Below are 24,731 nucleotides of genomic sequence, written 5' to 3'. Positions count from 1 at the left end.
TGTTAAAACGTTATACCATATGACGTTAAAGGATATAACGTAATACATTATAACGTTATACCATATAACGTAACACGTTATAATATGATACCATATAACGTAACACGTTATAACGTAATACCATATAACGTAATACGATATAACGTTATACCATATGACGTTATGCCATATAACGAAATACGTTATAACGTTATACCATATAACGTATTACGTTATGACGTAATACCATATATCTTAATACGTTATAACGTTATACCTTATGACGTTATACCATATAACGTAATACGTTATAACGTTATACCATAAAACGTAATACGTTATAACGTTATACCATATAACGTAATACGTTTTGACGTAATACCATATAACGTAATACGTTATAACGTAATACCATATAACGTAATACGTTATAACGTTATACCATATGACGTTATTCCATATAACGTATTACGTTATAACGTTATACAATATGACGTAATACATTATAAAGTTATACCATATGACGTTATAGCATATAACGTAATACGTTATAACGTTATACCATATAACGTATTACGTTATGACGTAATACCATATATCTCAATACGTTATAGCGTTATACCATATGACGTTATACCATATAACGTAATACGTTATAACGCGATACCATATAACGTAATACGTTATAACGTTATACCATATAGAGTAATATGTTATGACGTAACACCATATAACGTAATACGTTATAACATTATACCATATGACGTTATAGCATATACCGTAATACGTTATGACGAAATACCATATAACGTAATATGTTATAACGTGATACCATATAACGTAATACGTTATAACGTTATACCATATATCGTAGTACGTTACAACGTTACACCTTATAACGTAATACGTTATGACGTAATACCATATATCGTAATACGTTATAACGTTATACCATATAACGTAATACGTTATAACGTTATAACGTTATACCATATAACGTAATACTTTATAACGTTATACCATATGATGTTATACCATATAACGTAACACGTTATAACGTAATACCATATAACGTAACACGTTATAACGTAATACCATATAACGTAATACGTTATAACGTTATATCATATGACGTAATACCATATAACGTAATAAGTTATAACGTGATACCATATAACGTAATATGTTATAACGTTATACCATATGACGTAATACCATATAACGTAATAAGCTATAACGTGATACCATATAACGTAATATGTTATAACGTTATATCATATGACGTTATACCATATAACGTAACTCGTTATAACGTAATACCATATAACGTAACACGTGATAACGTAATACCATATAACGTAATACGTTATAACGTGATACCATATAACGTAATATGTTATAACGTTATACCATATGACGTAATACCATATAACGTAATACGTTATAAAGTGATACCAAACAACGTAATATGTTAAAACGTTATACCATATGACGTTATAGCATATAACGTAATACATTATAACGTTATACCATATAACGTAACACGTTATAATATGATACCATATAACGTAACACGTTATAACGTAATACCATATAACGTAATACGATATAACGTTATACCATATGACGTTATGCCATATAACGAAATACGTTATAACGTTATACCATATAACGTATTACGTTATGACGTAATACCATATATCTTAATACGTTATAACGTTATACCTTATGACGTTATACCATATAACGTAATACGTTATAACGTTATACCATAAAACGTAATACGTTATAACGTTATACCATATAACGTAATACGTTTTGACGTAATACCATATAACGTAATACGTTATAACGTAATACCATATAACGTAATACGTTATAACGTTATACCATATGACGTTATTCCATATAACGTATTACGTTATAACGTTATACAATATAACGTAATACATTATAAAGTTATACCATATGACGTTATAGCATATAACGTAATACGTTATAACGTTATACCATATAACGTATTACGTTATGACGTAATACCATATATCTTAATACGTTATAGCGTTATACCATATGACGTTATACCATATAACGTAATACGTTATAACGCGATACCATATAACGTAATACGTTATAACGTTATACCATATAGAGTAATATGTTATGACGTAACACCATATAACGTAATACGTTATAACATTATACCATATGACGTTATAGCATATAACGTAATACGTTATGACGAAATACCATATAACGTAATATGTTATAACGTGATACCATATAACGTAATACGTTATAACGTTATACCATATATCGTAGTACGTTACAACGTTACACCTTATAACGTAATACGTTATGACGTAATACCATATATCGTAATACGTTATAACGTTATACCATATAACGTAATACGTTATAACGTTATAACGTTATACCATATAACGTTATACCATATAAGATAATACGATATAACGTTATACCATATAACGTAATACGTTATAAGGTTACACCATATAACGTAATACGTTCTAACGTTATACCATATAACGTAACACGTTATAACGTAATACCATATAACGTAATACGATATAACGTTATACCATATGACGTTATACCATATAACGAAATACGTTATAACGTTATACCATATAACGTATTACGTTATGACGTAATACCATATATCTTAATACGTTATGGCGTTATACCATATGACGTTATACCATATAACGTAATACGTTATAACGCGATACCATATAACGTAATACGTTATAACGTTATACCATATAGCGTAATACGTTATGACGTAACACCATATAACGTAATACGTTATAACATTATACCATACGACGTTATAGCATATAATGTAATACGTTATTACGTTATACCATATAACGTAATACGTTATAACGTTATACCATATGACGTTAGAGCATATAACGTATTACGTTATGACGTAATACCATATAACGTAATACGTTAAAAATGCTATACCACATAACGTAATACGTTTTGACGTAATACTATATAACGTAATACGTTATAACGTTATACCATATGACGTTATACCATATAAGGTAATACGTTATAACGTTATACCATATAACGTAAAACGTTATAACGTAATACCATATAATGTAATACGTTATAACGTTATGCCATATAACGTAATAAGTTATAACGTGATACCATATAACGTAATACGTTATGACATAATACCATATAACGTAATCCGTTATAACGTGATACCATATAACGTAATACGTTATAACGTTATACCATATGACGTTATACCATACAATGTAATACGCTATAACGTTATACCGTATAACGTTATACCATATAACGTAATACGTTATAACTTTATACCATATAACGTAATACGTGTTGACGTAATACCATATAACGTAATACGTTATAACGTTGTACCATTTGACGTTATACCATATAACGTAATACGTTATAACGTTAAACGATATATCGTAATACGTTATAACGAAATACCGTATAACGTAATACGTTATAACGTTATGCCATATAACGTAATACGTTATAACATGATACCATATAACGTAATACATTATAACGTTATACCATATGACGTTATACCATATAAGGTAATTCGTTATAACGTTGTACCATATAACGTTATACCATATAACGTAATACGTTATAACGTTATACCATATAACGTAATACGTTATGACGTAATACCATATAATGTAATACGTTATAACGTTATGCCATATAACGTAATAAGTTATAACGTGATACCATATAACGTAATACGTTATGACATAATACCATATAACGTAATCCGTTATAACGTGATACCATATAACGTAATACGTTATAACGTTATACCATATGACGTTATACCATACAATGTAATACGCTATAACGTTATACCGTATAACGTTATACCATATAACGTAATACGTTATAACTTTATACCATATAACGTAATACGTGTTGACGTAATACCATATAACGTAATACGTTATAACGTTGTACCATTTGACGTTATACCATATAACGTAATACGTTATAACGTTAAACGATATATCGTAATACGTTATAACGAAATACCGTATAACGTAATACGTTATAACGTTATGCCATATAACGTAATACGTTATAACATGATACCATATAACGTAATACATTATAACGTTATACCATATGACGTTATACCATATAAGGTAATTCGTTATAACGTTGTACCATATAACGTTATACCATATAACGTAATACGTTATAACGTTATACCATATAACGTAATACGTTATGACATAATACCATATAACGTAATACGTTATAACGTTATACCGTATGACGTTATACCATATAACGTAATACGTTATAACGTTATGCCATATAACGTAATACGTTATAACGTTATACCGTATAACGTAATAAGTTATGACGTAATACCATATAACGTAATACGTTATAACGTTATACTATATGACGTTATAGCATATAACGTAATACGTTATAACGTTATACCATATAACGTAATACGTTATAACGTTATACCATATGACGTTAGAGCATATAACGTAATACGTTATAACGTTATACCATATGACGTAATACGTTATGACGTAATACCATATAACGTAATACGTTATAACGTTATACCATATAACGTAATACGTTATAACGTTATACCATATGACGTTATACCATATAAGGTAATACGTTATAACGTTATACCATATAACGTTATACCATATAACGTAATACGTTATAACGTAATACCATATAACGTAATACGTTATAACGTTATACTATATGACGTTATAGCATATAACGTAATACGTTATAACGATATGCCATATAACGTAATACGTTATGACGTAATACCATATAACGTAATACGTTATAAATTTATACCATATAACGTAATACGTTATAACGTAATACCATATAACGTAATACGTTATAACGTTATACCATATAACGCATTACGTTATGACGTAATACCATATAACGTAATACGTTAAAAACGTTATACCACATAACGTAATACGTTTTGACGTAATACCATATAACGTAATACGTTATAACGTTATACCACATGACGTTATACCATATAAGGTAATACGTTATAACGTTATACCATATAACGTAAAACGTTATAACGTAATACCATATAATGTAATACGTTATAACGTTATGCCATATAACGTAATACGTTATAACGTGATACCATATAACGTAATACGTTATGACGTAATACCATATAACGTAATACGTTATAACGTGATACCATATAACGTAATACGTTATAACGTTATACCATATGACGTTATACCATATAAGGTAATACGTTATAAAGTTATACCATATAACGTAATACGTTATAACGTTATACCATATGACGTTATAGCATATAACGTAATACGTTACAACGTTATACCATATAACGTAATTCGTTATAACGTTATACCATATAACGTAATACGTTATAACGTTATACCATATGACGTTATATCATATAACGTAATACGTTACAACGTTATACCATATAACGTAATACGTTATAACGTTAGACCGTATAACGTAATACGTTATAACGTTATGCCATATAACGTAATACGTTATAACGTGATACCATATAACGTAATACGTTATAACGTAATACCATATAACGTAATACGTTATAACGTGATACCATATAACGTAATACGTTATAACGTTATACCATATGACGTTATACCATATAAGGTAATACGTTATAACGTAATACCACATAATGTAATACGTTATAACGTAATACCATATAACGTAATACGTTATAACGTTATACCATATGACGTTATACCATATAACGTAATACGTTACAACGTTATACCATATAACGTAATACGTTATAACGTTAGACCGTATAACGTAATACGTTATAACGTTATGCCATATAACGTAATACGTTATAACGTGATACCATATAACGTAATACGTTATAACGTAATACCATATAACGTAATACGTTATAACGTGATACCATATAACGTAATACGTTATAACGTTATACCATATGACGTTATACCATATAAGGTAATACGTTATAACGTTATACCATATAACGTTATACCATATAACGTAATACGTTATAACGTAATACCACATAATGTAATACGTTATAACGTAATACCATATAACGTAATACAATATAAGGTAATACGTTATAACGTTATACCATATGACGTTATACCACATAACGTAATACGTTATAACTTTATACCATATAACGTAATACTTTGTAACGTAATACCACATAATGTAATACGTTATAACGTAATACCATATAACGTAATACGTTATAACGTTATACCATATGACGTTATAGCATATAACGTAATACGTTATAACGTTATACCATATAACGTATTACGTTATGACGTAATACCATATAACGTAATACGTTATAACGTTATACCATATGACGTTATACCATATAACGTAATACGTTATAACTTTATACCATATAACGTAATAAGTTATAACGTAATACCACATAATGTAATACGTTATAGCGTTATGCCATATAACGTAATACGTTATAACGTTATACCATATAACATAATACGTTATAACGTGATACCATATAACGTAATACGTTATAACGTTATACCATATGACGTTATACCATATAATGTAATACGTTATTACGTTATACCATATAACGTAATACGTTATGACGTAATACCATATAACGTAATACGTTATAACGTAATACCATATAACGTAATACGTTATAGCGTTATACCATATGACGTTATAGCATATAACGTAATACGTTATAACGTTATACCATATGACGTAATACGTTATGACGTAATACCATATAACGTAATACGTTATAACGTTATACCATATAACGTAATACGTTATAACGTTATACCATATGACGTTATACCATATAAGGTAATACGTTATAACGTTATACCATATAACGTTATACCATATAACGTAATACGTTATAACGTAATACCATATAACGTAATACGTTATAACGTTATACTATATGACGTTATAGCATATAACGTAATACGTTATAACGATATGCCATATAACGTAATACGTTATGACGTAATACCATATAACGTAATACGTTATAAATTTATACCATATAACGTAATACGTTATAACGTAATACCATATAACGTAATACGTTATAACGTTATACCATATGACGTTATAGCATATAACGTAATACGTTATAACGTTATACCATATAACGCATTACGTTATGACGTAATACCATATAACGTAATACGTTAAAAACGTTATACCACATAACGTAATACGTTTTGACGTAATACCATATAACGTAATACGTTATAACGTTATACCACATGACGTTATACCATATAAGGTAATACGTTATAACGTTATACCATATAACGTAAAACGTTATAACGTAATACCATATAATGTAATACGTTATAACGTTATGCCATATAACGTAATACGTTATAACGTGATACCATATAACGTAATACGTTATGACGTAATACCATATAACGTAATACGTTATAACGTGATACCATATAACGTAATACGTTATAACGTTATACCATATGACGTTATACCATATAAGGTAATACGTTATAAAGTTATACCATATAACGTAATACGTTATAACGTTATACCATATGACGTTATAGCATATAACGTAATACGTTACAACGTTATACCATATAACGTAATTCGTTATAACGTTATACCATATAACGTAATACGTTATAACGATATACCATATAACGTAATACGTTATGACGTAATACCATATAATGTAATACGTTATAACGTTATGCCATATAACATAATACGTTATAACGTGATACCATATAACGTAATACGTTATAACGTAATACCGTATAACGTAATACGTTATAACGTTATGCCATATAACGTAATACGTTATAACGTGATACCACATAACGTAATACGTTATGACGTAATACCATATAACGTAATACGTTATAACGTTATACTATATGACGTTATAGCATATAACGTAATACGTTATAACGATATACCATATAACGTAATTCGTTATGACGTAATACCATATAACGTAATACGTTATAACGTTATACCATATGACGTTATACCATATAACGTAATACTTTATAACGTGATACCATATAACGTAATACGTTATGACGTAATACCATATAACGTAATACGTTATAACGTGATACCATATAACGCAATACGTTATAACGTTATACTATATGACGTTATACCATGTAAGGTAATACGTTATAACGTTATAGCATATAACGTTATACCATATAACGTAATACGTTATAACGTAATACCACATAATGTAATACGTTATAACGTAATACCATATAACGTAATACGTTATAACGTTATACCATATGACGTTATACCATATAACGTAATACGTTACAACGTTATACCATATAACGTAATACGTTATAACGTTATACCATATGACGTTATACCATGTAAGGTAATACGTTATAACGTTATAGCATATAACGTTATACCATATAACGTAATTCGTTATAACGTTATACCATATAACGTAATACGTTATAACGTTATACCATATAACGTAATACGTTATGACGTAATACCATATAATGTAATACGTTATAACGTTATGCCATATAACATAATACGTTATAACGTGATACCATATAACGTAATACGTTATAACGTTATACCATATGACGTTATACCATATAGCGTAATACGTTATAACTTTATACCATATGACGTTATAGCATATAACGTAATACGTTATGACGTAATACCATATAATGTAATACGTTATAACGTTATGCCATATAACATAATACGTTATAACGTGATATCATATAACGTAATACGTTATAACGTTATACCATATGACGTTATAGCATATAACGTAAGACGTTATAACGTTATACCATATAACGTAATACGTGTTGACGTAATACCATATAACGTAATACGTTATAACGTTGTACCATTTGACGTTATACCATATAACGTAATACGTTATAACGTTATACCATATAACGTAAAACGTTATGACGTAATACCATATAACGTAATACGTTAAAAACGTTATACCACATAACGTAATACGTTTTGACGTAATACCATATAACGTAATACGTTATAACGTTATACCACATGACGTTATACCATATAAGGTAATACGTTATAACGTTATACCATATAACGTAAAACGTTATAACGTAATACCATATAATGTAATACGTTATAACGTTATGCCATATAACGTAATACGTTATAACGTGATACCATATAACGTAATACGTTATGACGTAATACCATATAACGTAATACGTTATAACGTGATACCATATAACGTAATACGTTATAACGTTATACCATATGACGTTATACCATATAAGGTAATACGTTATAAAGTTATACCATATAACGTAATACGTTATAACGTTATACCATATGACGTTATAGCATATAACGTAATACGTTACAACGTTATACCATATAACGTAATTCGTTATAACGTTATACCATATAACGTAATACGTTATAACGTTATACCATATGACGTTATACCATATAACGTAATACGTTACAACGTTATACCATATAACGTAATACGTTATAACGTTAGACCGTATAACGTAATACGTTATAACGTTATGCCATATAACGTAATACGTTATAACGTGATACCATATAACGTAATACGTTATAACGTAATACCATATAACGTAATACGTTATAACGTGATACCATATAACGTAATACGTTATAACGTTATACCATATGACGTTATACCATATAAGGTAATACGTTATAACGTAATACCACATAATGTAATACGTTATAACGTAATACCATATAACGTAATACGTTATAACGTTATACCATATGACGTTATACCATATAACGTAATACGTTACAACGTTATACCATATAACGTAATACGTTATAACGTTAGACCGTATAACGTAATACGTTATAACGTTATGCCATATAACGTAATACGTTATAACGTGATACCATATAACGTAATACGTTATAACGTAATACCATATAACGTAATACGTTATAACGTGATACCATATAACGTAATACGTTATAACGTTATACCATATGACGTTATACCATATAAGGTAATACGTTATAACGTTATACCATATAACGTTATACCATATAACGTAATACGTTATAACGTAATACCACATAATGTAATACGTTATAACGTAATACCATATAACGTAATACAATATAAGGTAATACGTTATAACGTTATACCATATGACGTTATACCACATAACGTAATACGTTATAACTTTATACCATATAACGTAATACTTTGTAACGTAATACCACATAATGTAATACGTTATAACGTAATACCATATAACGTAATACGTTATAACGTTATACCATATGACGTTATAGCATATAACGTAATACGTTATAACGTTATACCATATAACGTATTACGTTATGACGTAATACCATATAACGTAATACGTTATAACGTTATACCATATGACGTTATACCATATAACGTAATACGTTATAACTTTATACCATATAACGTAATAAGTTATAACGTAATACCACATAATGTAATACGTTATAGCGTTATGCCATATAACGTAATACGTTATAACGTTATACCATATAACATAATACGTTATAACGTGATACCATATAACGTAATACGTTATAACGTTATACCATATGACGTTATACCATATAATGTAATACGTTATTACGTTATACCATATAACGTAATACGTTATGACGTAATACCATATAACGTAATACGTTATAACGTAATACCATATAACGTAATACGTTATAGCGTTATACCATATGACGTTATAGCATATAACGTAATACGTTATAACGTTATACCATATGACGTAATACGTTATGACGTAATACCATATAACGTAATACGTTATAACGTTATACCATATAACGTAATACGTTATAACGTTATACCATATGACGTTATACCATATAAGGTAATACGTTATAACGTTATACCATATAACGTTATACCATATAACGTAATACGTTATAACGTAATACCATATAACGTAATACGTTATAACGTTATACTATATGACGTTATAGCATATAACGTAATACGTTATAACGATATGCCATATAACGTAATACGTTATGACGTAATACCATATAACGTAATACGTTATAAATTTATACCATATAACGTAATACGTTATAACGTAATACCATATAACGTAATACGTTATAACGTTATACCATATGACGTTATAGCATATAACGTAATACGTTATAACGTTATACCATATAACGCATTACGTTATGACGTAATACCATATAACGTAATACGTTAAAAACGTTATACCACATAACGTAATACGTTTTGACGTAATACCATATAACGTAATACGTTATAACGTTATACCACATGACGTTATACCATATAAGGTAATACGTTATAACGTTATACCATATAACGTAAAACGTTATAACGTAATACCATATAATGTAATACGTTATAACGTTATGCCATATAACGTAATACGTTATAACGTGATACCATATAACGTAATACGTTATGACGTAATACCATATAACGTAATACGTTATAACGTGATACCATATAACGTAATACGTTATAACGTTATACCATATGACGTTATACCATATAAGGTAATACGTTATAAAGTTATACCATATAACGTAATACGTTATAACGTTATACCATATGACGTTATAGCATATAACGTAATACGTTACAACGTTATACCATATAACGTAATTCGTTATAACGTTATACCATATAACGTAATACGTTATAACGATATACCATATAACGTAATACGTTATGACGTAATACCATATAATGTAATACGTTATAACGTTATGCCATATAACATAATACGTTATAACGTGATACCATATAACGTAATACGTTATAACGTAATACCGTATAACGTAATACGTTATAACGTTATGCCATATAACGTAATACGTTATAACGTGATACCACATAACGTAATACGTTATGACGTAATACCATATAACGTAATACGTTATAACGTTATACTATATGACGTTATAGCATATAACGTAATACGTTATAACGATATACCATATAACGTAATTCGTTATGACGTAATACCATATAACGTAATACGTTATAACGTTATACCATATGACGTTATACCATATAACGTAATACTTTATAACGTGATACCATATAACGTAATACGTTATGACGTAATACCATATAACGTAATACGTTATAACGTGATACCATATAACGCAATACGTTATAACGTTATACTATATGACGTTATACCATGTAAGGTAATACGTTATAACGTTATAGCATATAACGTTATACCATATAACGTAATACGTTATAACGTAATACCACATAATGTAATACGTTATAACGTAATACCATATAACGTAATACGTTATAACGTTATACCATATGACGTTATACCATATAACGTAATACGTTACAACGTTATACCATATAACGTAATACGTTATAACGTTATACCATATGACGTTATACCATGTAAGGTAATACGTTATAACGTTATAGCATATAACGTTATACCATATAACGTAATTCGTTATAACGTTATACCATATAACGTAATACGTTATAACGTTATACCATATAACGTAATACGTTATGACGTAATACCATATAATGTAATACGTTATAACGTTATGCCATATAACATAATACGTTATAACGTGATACCATATAACGTAATACGTTATAACGTTATACCATATGACGTTATACCATATAGCGTAATACGTTATAACTTTATACCATATGACGTTATAGCATATAACGTAATACGTTATGACGTAATACCATATAATGTAATACGTTATAACGTTATGCCATATAACATAATACGTTATAACGTGATATCATATAACGTAATACGTTATAACGTTATACCATATGACGTTATAGCATATAACGTAAGACGTTATAACGTTATACCATATAACGTAATACGTGTTGACGTAATACCATATAACGTAATACGTTATAACGTTGTACCATTTGACGTTATACCATATAACGTAATACGTTATAACGTTATACGATATATCGTAATGCGTTATAACGTAATACCGTATAACGTAATACGTTATAACGTTATGCCATATAACGTAATACGTTATAACGTGATACCATATAACGTAATACGTTATGACGTAATACCATATAACGTAATACGTTATAACGTTATACTATATGACGTTATAGCATATAACGTAATACGTTATAACGATATACCATATAACGTAATTCGTTATAACGCTATACCATATAACGTAATACGTTATAACGTTATACCATATAACGTAATACGTTATAACGTTATGCCATATGACGTTATACCATATAAGGTAATACGTTATAAAGTTATACCATATAACGTAATACGTTATAACGTTAGACCATATAACGTAATACGTTATAACGTTATACCATATGACGTTATACCATATAAGGTAATACGTTATAACGTTATACCATATAACGTTATACCATATAACGTAATACGTTATAACGTAATACCACATAATGTAATACGTTATAACGTAATACCATATAACGTAATACAATATAAGGTAATACGTTATAACGTTATACCATATGACGTTATACCACATAACGTAATACGTTATAACTTTATACCATATAACGTAATACTTTGTAACGTAATACCACATAATGTAATACGTTATAACGTAATACCATATAACGTAATACGTTATAACGTTATACCATATGACGTTATAGCATATAACGTAATACGTTATAACGTTATACCATATAACGTATTACGTTATGACGTAATACCATATAACGTAATACGTTATAACGTTATACCACATGACGTTATACCATATAACGTAATACGTTATGACGTAATACCATATAACGTAATACGTTATAACGTGATACCATATAACGTAATACGTTATAACGTTATACCATATGACGTTATACCATATAAGGTAATACGTTATAAAGTTATACCATATAACGTAATACGTTATAACGTTATACCATATGACGTTATAGCATATAACGTAATACGTTACAACGTTATACCATATAACGTAATTCGTTATAACGTTATACCATATAACGTAATACGTTATAACGTAATACCACATAATGTAATACGTTATAACGTAATACCATATAACGTAATACAATATAAGGTAATACGTTATAACGTTATACCATATGACGTTATACCACATAACGTAATACGTTATAACTTTATACCATATAACGTAATACTTTGTAACGTAATACAACATAATGTAATACGTTATAACGTAATACCATATAACGTAATACGTTATAACGTTATACCATATGACGTTATAGCATATAACGTAATACGTTATAACGTTATACCATATAACGTATTACGTTATGACGTAATACCATATAACGTAATACGTTATAACGTTATACCATATGACGTTATACCATATAACGTAATACGTTATAACTTTATACCATATAACGTAATAAGTTATAACGTAATACCACATAATGTAATACGTTATAGCGTTATGCCATATAACGTAATACGTTATAACGTTATACCATATAACATAATACGTTATAACGTGATACCATATAACGTAATACGTTATAACGTTATACCATATGACGTTATACCATATAATGTAATACGTTATTACGTTATACCATATAACGTAATACGTTATGACGTAATACCATATATCGTAATACGTTATAACGTAATACCATATAACGTAATACGTTATAGCGTTATACCATATGACGTTATAGCATATAACGTAATACGTTATAACGTTATACCATATGACGTAATACGTTATGACGTAATACCATATAACGTAATACGTTATAACGTTATACCATATAACGTAATACGTTATAACGTTATACCATATGACGTTATACCATATAAGGTAATACGTTATAACGTTATACCATATAACGTTATACCATATAACGTAATACGTTATAACGTAATACCGTATAACGTAATACGTTATAACGTTATGCCATATAACGTAATACGTTATAACGTGATACCATATAACGTAATACGTTATGACGTAATACCATATAACGTAATACGTTATAACGTTATACTATATGACGTTATAGCATATAACGTAATACGTTATAACGATATACCATATAACGTAATACGTTATGACGTAATACCATATAACGTAATACGTTATAACGTTATACCATATGACGTTATACCATATAACGTAATACTTTATAACGTGATACCATATAACGTAATACGTTATGACGTAATACCATATAACGTAATACGTTATAACGTGATACCATATAACGCAATACGTTATAACGTTATACTATATGACGTTATACCATGTAAGGTGATACGTTATAACGTTATAGCATATAACGTTATACCATATAACGTAATACGTTATAACGTAATACCACATAATGTAATACGTTATAACGTAATACCATTTAACGTAATACGTTATAACGTTATACCATATGACGTTATACCATATAACGTAATACGTTACAACGTTATACCATATAACGTAATACGTTATAACGTTATACCATATGACGTTATACCATATAAGGTAATACGTTATATAGTTATACCATATAACGTAATACGTTATAACGTTATACCATATGACGTTATAGCATATAACGTAATACGTTACAACGTTATACCATGTAACGTAATTCGTTATAACGTTATACCATATAACGTAATACGTTATAACGTTATACCATATAACGTAATACGTTATGACGTAATACCATATAATGTAATACGTTATAACGTTATGCCATATAACATAATACGTTATAACGTGATACCATATAACGTAATACGTTATAACGTTATACCATATGACGTTATACCATATAGCGTAATACGTTATAACTTTATACCATATGACGTTATAGCATATAACGTAATACGTTATGACGTAATACCATATAATGTAATACGTTATAACGTTATGCCATATAACATAATACGTTATAACGTGATATCATATAACGTAATACGTTATAACGTTATACCATATGACGTTATAGCATATAACGTAAGACGTTATAACGTTATACCATATAACGTAATACGTGTTGACGTAATACCATATAACGTAATACGTTATAACGTTGTACCATTTGACGTTATACCATATAACGTAATACGTTATAACGTTATACGATATATCGTAATGCGTTATAACGTGATACCATATAACGTAATACGTTATGACGTAATACCATATAACGTAATACGTTATAACGTGATACCATATAACGTAATACGTTATAACGTTATACCATATGACGTTATACCATATAAGGTAATACGTTATAACGTTATACCATATAACGTTATACCATATAACGTAATACGTAATAACGTAATACCACATAATGTAATACGTTATAACGTAATACCATATAACGTAATACAATATAAGGTAATACGTTATAACGTTATACCATATGACGTTATACCATATAAGGTAATACGTTATAAAGTTATACCATATAACGTAATACGTTATAACGTTAGACCATATAACGTAATACGTTATAACGTTATGCCATATAACGTAATACGTTATAACGTGATACCATATAACGTAATACGTTATGACGTAATACCATATAACGTAATACGTTATAACGTTATACCATATGACGATATACCATATAACGTAATACGTTACAACGTTATACCATATAACGTAATACGTTATAACGTTATACCATATGACGTTATACCATATAAGGTAATACGTTATAAAGTTATACCATATAACGTAATACGTTATAACGTGATACCATATAACGTAATACGTTATGACGTAATACCATATAACGTAATACGTTATAACGTTATACTATATGACGTTATAGCATATAACGTAATACGTTATAACGATATACCATATAACGTAATTCGTTATAACGTTATACCATATAACGTAATACGTTATAACGTTATACCATATAACGTAATACGTTATAACGTTATGCCATATGACGTTATACCATATAAGGTAATACGTTATAAAGTTATACCATATAACGTAATACGTTATAACGTTAGACCATATAACGTAATACGTTATAACGTTATGCCATATAACGTAATACGTTATAACGTGATACCATATAACGTAATACGTTATGACGTAATACCATATAACGTAATACGTTATAACGTGATACCATATAACGTAATACGTTATAACGTTATACCATAAGACGTTATACCATATAAGGTAATACGTTATAACGTTATACCATATAACGTTATACCATATAACGTAATACGTAATAACGTAATACCACATAATGTAATACGTTATAACGTAATACCATATAACGTAATACAATATAAGGTAATACGTTATAACGTTATACCATATGACGTTATACCACATAACGTAATACGTTATAACTTTATACCATATAACGTAATACTTTGTAACGTAATACCACATAATGTAATACGTTATAACGTAATACCATATAACGTAATACGTTATAACGTTATACCATATGACGTTATAGCATATAACGTAATACGTTATAACGTTATACCATATAACGTATTACGTTATGACGTAATACCATATAACGTAATACGTTATAACGTTATACCATATGACGTTATACCATATAACGTAATACGTTATAACTTTATACCATATAACGTAAGAAGTTATAACGTAATACCACATAATGTAATACGTTATAGCGTTATGCCATATAACGTAATACGTTATAACGTTATACCATATAACATAATACGTTATAACGTGATACCATATAACGTAATACGTTATAACGTTATACCATATGACGTTATACCATATAATGTAATACGTTGTTACGTTATACCATATAACGTAATACGTTATGACGTAATACCATATAATGTAATACGTTATAACGTAATACCATATAACGTAATACGTTATAGCGTTATACCATATGACGTTATTGCATATAACGTAATACGTTATAACGTTATACCATATAACGTATTACGTTATGACGTAATACCATATAACGTAATACGTTAAAAACGTTATACCACATAACGTAATACGTTTTGACGTAATACCATATAACGTAATACGTTATAACGTTATACCATATGACGTTATACCATATAAGGTAATACGTTATAACGTAATACCATATAATGTAATACGTTATAACGTTATGCCATATAACGTAATACGTTATAACGTGATACCATATAACGTAATACGTTCTGACGTAATACCATATAACGTAATACGTTATAACGTGATACCATATAACGTAATACGTTATAACGTTATACCATATGACGTTATACCATATAAGGTAATACGTTATAACGTTATACCATATAACGTTATACCATATAACGTAATACGTTATAACGTTATACCATATAACGTAATACGTTATAACTTTATACCATATAACGTAATAAGTTATAACGTAATACCACATAATGTAATACGTTATAGCGTTATGCCATATAACGTAATACGTTATAACGTTATACCATATAACATAATACGTTATAACGTAATACCATATAACGTAATACGTTATAACGTTATACCATATGACGTTATAGCATATAATGTAATACGTCATTACGTTATACCATATAACGTAATACGTTATGACGTAATACCATATAACGTAACACGTTATAACGTTATACCATGAGACGTTATACCATATAACGTAATACGTTATAACGTTATATCATATAACGTAATACGTTATAACGTAATACCACATAATGAAATACGTTATAACGTTATGCCATATAACGTAATACGTTATAACGTTATACCATATGACGTTATACCATATAACGTAACACGTTATAACGTCATACCACATAACGTAATACGTTCTAACGTAATATCATATAACGTTATGCCATATAACGTAAGACGTTATAACGTTATACCATATAACGTAATACGTGTTGACGTAATACCATATAACGTAATACGTTATAACGTTATACCATTTGACGTTATACCATATAACGCAATACGTTATAACGTTATACGATATATCGTAATACGTTATAACGTAATACCGTATAACGTAATACGTTATAACGTTATGCCATATAACGTAATACGTTATAACGTGATACCATATAACGTAATACTTTATAACGTTATACCATATGACGTTATACCATATAAGGTAATTCGTTATAACGTTATACCATATAACGTTATACCATATAACGTAATACGTTATAACGTAATACGTTATAACGTTATACCATATAACGTAATACGTTATGACGTAATACCATATAACGTAACACGTTATAACGTTATACCATATGACGTTATACCATGTAACGTAATACGTTATAACTTTATACCATATAACGTAATACGTTATAACGTAATACCACATAATGTAATACGTTATAACGTTATGCCATATAACATAATACGTTATAACGTGATACCATATAACGTAATACGTTATAACGTTATACTATATGACGTTATACCATATAACGTAATACGTTATAACGTTATACCATATGACGTTATAGCATATAACGTAATACGTTATAACGTTATACCATGTAACGTAATACGTTATAACGTAATACCATATAACGTAATACGTTATAACGTTATACCATATGACGTTATAGCATTTAATGTAATACGTTATTACGTCATACCATATAACGTAATACGTTATGACGTAATACCATATAACGTAACACGTTATAACGTTATACCATCTGACGTTATACCATGTAACGTAATACGTTATAACTTTATACCATATAACGTAATACGTTATAACGTAATACCACATAATGTAATACGTTATAACGTTATGCCATATAACGTAATACGTTATAACGTTATACCATATAACGTAATACGTTATGACGTAATACCATATAATGTAATACGTTATAACGTTATGCCATATAACGTAATACGTTATAACGTTATACTATATGACGTAATACGTTATAACGTTATACCATATGACGTTATACCATATAACGTAATACGTTATAACGTTATACTATATATCGTAATACGTTATAACGTAATACCGTATAACGTTATAGCATATAACGTAATACGTTATAACGTTATACCATGTAACGTAATACGTTATAACGTAATAGCATATAACGTAATACGTTATAACGTTATACCATATGACGTTATAGCATATAACGTAATACGTTATAACGTTATGCCATATAACGTAATACGTTATAACGTTATACCATATGACGTTATACCATATAACGTAACACGTTATAACATCATACCACATAACGTAATACGTTATAACGTAATATCATATAACGTAATACGTTATAACGTAATACCATATAACGTAATACGTTATAACGTTATACCATATGACGTTATACCATATAACGTCATACGTTATAACGTTATACCATATAAGGTAATACGTTATAACGTTATACCATATAACGTTATACCATATAACGTAATACGTTATAACGTTATACCATATAACGTAATACGTTATAACGTAATACCATATAACGTAATACGTTATAACGTTATACTATATGACGTTATAGCATATAACGTAATACGTTATAACGATATACCATATAACGTAATACGTTATGACGTAATACCATATAACGTAATACGTTATAACGTTATGCCATATGACGTTATACCATATAAGGTAATACGTTATAACGTTATACCATATAACGTTATACCATATAACGTAATACGTTATAACGTTATACCATATAACGTAATACGTTATAACGTAATACCATATAACGTAATACGTTATAATCGTTAGACCATATAACGTAATACGTAATAACGTTATGACATATAACGTAATACGTTATAACGTGATACCATATAACGTAATACGTTATGACGTAATACCATATAACGTAATACGTTATAACGTGATACCATATAACGTAATACGTTATAACGTTGTACCATGTGACGTTATACCATATAAGGTAATACGTTATAACGTTATACCATATAACGTTATACCATATAACGTAATACGTTATAACGTAATACCACATAATGTAATACGTTGTAACGTAATACCATATAACGTAATACGTTATAACGTTATAGCATATAACGTAATACGTTATAACGTTATACCATATAACGTATTACGTTATGACGTAATACCTTATAACGTAATACGTTATAACGTTATACCATATGACGTTATACCATATAACGTAATACGTTATAACTTTATACCATATAACGTAATAAGTTATAACGTAATACCACATAATGTAATACGTTATAGCGTTATGCCACATAACGTAATACGTTATAACGTTATACCATATAACATAATACGTTATAACGTGATATCATATAACGTAATACGTTATAACGTTATACCATATGACGTTATACCATATAATGTAATACGTTATTACGTTATACCATATAACGTAATACGTTATGACGTAATACCATATAACGTAATACGTTATAACGTAATACCATATAACGTAATACGTTATAACGTTATACCATATGACGTTATAGCATATAACGTAATACGTTATAACGTTATACCATATAACGTATTACGTTATGACGTAATACCATATAACGTAATACGTTATGACGTAATACCATATGACGTTAGAGCATATAACGTAATACGTTATAACGTTATACCATATGACGTATTACGTTATGACGTAATACCATATAACGTAATACGTTATAAAGTTATGCCATATAACGTAATACGTTATAACGTGATACCATATAACGTAATACGTTATGACGTAATACCATATGACGTTAGAGCATATAACGTAATACGTTATAACGTTATACCATATGACGTATTACGTTGTGACGTAATACCATATAACGTAATACGTTATGACGTTATACCATATGACGTTATACCATATAAGGTAATACGTTATAACGTAATACCATATAATGTAATACGTTATAACGTTATGCCATATAACGTAATACGTTATAACGTGATACCATATAACGTAATACGTTATGACGTAGTACCATATGACGTTAGAGCATATAACGTAATACGTTATAACGTTATACCATATGACGTATTACGTTATGACGTAATACCATATAACGTAATACGTTATAAAGTTTTACCATATAACGTAATACGTTATAACGTTATACCATATAACGTAATAAGTTATAACGTAATACCACATAATGAAATACGTTATAACGTTATGCCATATAACGTAATACGTTATAACGTTATACCCTATAACGTAATACGTGTAGACGTAATACCATATAACGTAATACGTTATAACGTTATACCATTTGACGTTATACCATATAACGTAATACGTTATAACGTTATACTATATATCGTAATACGTTATAACGTAATACCGTATAACGTAATACGTTATAACGTTATGCCATGTAACGTAATACGTTATAACGTGATACCATATAACGTAATACTTTATAACGTTATACCATATGACGTTATACCATATAAGGTAATTCGTTATAACGTTATACCATATAACGTTATACCATATAACGTAATACGTTATAACGTAAGACGTTATAACGTTATACCATATAACGTAATACGTTATGACGTAATACCATATAACGTAACACGTTATAACGTTATACCATATGACGTTATACCATGTAACGTAATACGTTATAACTTTATACCATATAACGTAATACGTTATAACGTAATACCACATAATGTAATACGTTATAACGTTATGCCATATAACGTAATACGTTATAACGTTATACCATATAACGTAATACGTTATGACGTAATACCATATAATGTAATACGTTATAACGTTATGCCATATAACATAATACGTTATAACGTGATACCATATAACGTAATACGTTATAACGTTATACCATATGACGTTATACCATATAACGTAATACGTTATAACGTTATACCATATGACGTTATAGCATATAACGTAATACGTTATAACGTTATACCATGTAACGTAATACGTTATAACGTAATACCATATAACGTAATACGTTATAACGTTATACCATTTGACGTTATACCATATAACGTAATACGTTATAACGTTATACGATATATCGTAATACGTTATAACGTAATACCGTATAACGTAATACGTTATGACGTAATACCATATGACGTTAGAGCATATAACGTAATACGTTATAACGTTATACCATATGACGTATTACGTTGTGACGTAATACCATATAACGTAATACGTTATGACGTTATACCATATGACGTTATACCATATAAGGTAATACGTTATAACGTAATACCATATAATGTAATACGTTATAACGTTATGCCATATAACGTAATACGTTATAACGTGATACCATATAACGTAATACGTTATGACGTAGTACCATATGACGTTAGAGCATATAACGTAATACGTTATAACGTTATACCATATGACGTATTACGTTATGACGTAATACCATATAACGTAATACGTTATAAAGTTTTACCATATAACGTAATACGTTATAACGTTATACCATATAACGTAATAAGTTATAACGTAATACCACATAATGAAATACGTTATAACGTTATGCCATATAACGTAATACGTTATAACGTTATACCATATGACGTTATACCATATAAGGTAATTCGTTATAACGTTATACCATATGACGTTATACCATATAACGTATCACGTTATAACGTCATACCACATAACGTAATACGTTCTAACGTGATATCATATAACGTTATGCCATATAACGTAAGACGTTATAACGTTATACCATATAACGTAATACGTGTTGACGTAATACCATATAACGTAATACGTTATAACGTTATACCATTTGACGTTATACCATATAACGCAATACGTTATAACGTTATACGATATATCGTAATACGTTATAACGTAATACCGTATAACGTAATACGTTATAACGTTATGCCATATAACGTAATACGTTATAACGTGATACCATATAACGTAATACTTTATAACGTTATACCATATGACGTTATACCATATAAGGTAATTCGTTATAACGTTATACCATATAACGTTATACCATATAACGTAATACGTTATAACGTAATACGTTATAACGTTATACCATATAACGTAATACGTTATGACGTAATACCATATAACGTAACACGTTATAACGTTATACCATATGACGTTATACCATGTAACGTAATACGTTATAACTTTATACCATATAACGTAATACGTTATAACGTAATACCACATAATGTTATACGTTATAACGTTATGCCATATAACATAATACGTTATAACGTGATACCATATAACGTAATACGTTATAACGTTATACTATATGACGTTATACCATATAACGTAATACGTTATAACGTTATACCATATGACGTTATAGCATATAACGTAATACGTTATAACGTTATACCATGTAACGTAATACGTTATAACGTAATACCATATAACGTAATACGATATAACGTTATACCATATGACGTTATAGCATTTAATGTAATACGTTATTACGTCATACCATATAACGTAATACGTTATGACGTAATACCATATAACGTAACACGTTATAACGTTATACCA

This window comes from Bombus huntii, chromosome 1 (genome assembly GCF_024542735.1).
Source record: "Bombus huntii isolate Logan2020A chromosome 1, iyBomHunt1.1, whole genome shotgun sequence".
NCBI classification, from domain to species: domain Eukaryota; kingdom Metazoa; phylum Arthropoda; class Insecta; order Hymenoptera; family Apidae; genus Bombus; species Bombus huntii.
The sequence above is the reverse complement of the archived record's forward strand: the minus strand, read 5'-3'. Positions refer to the sequence as shown.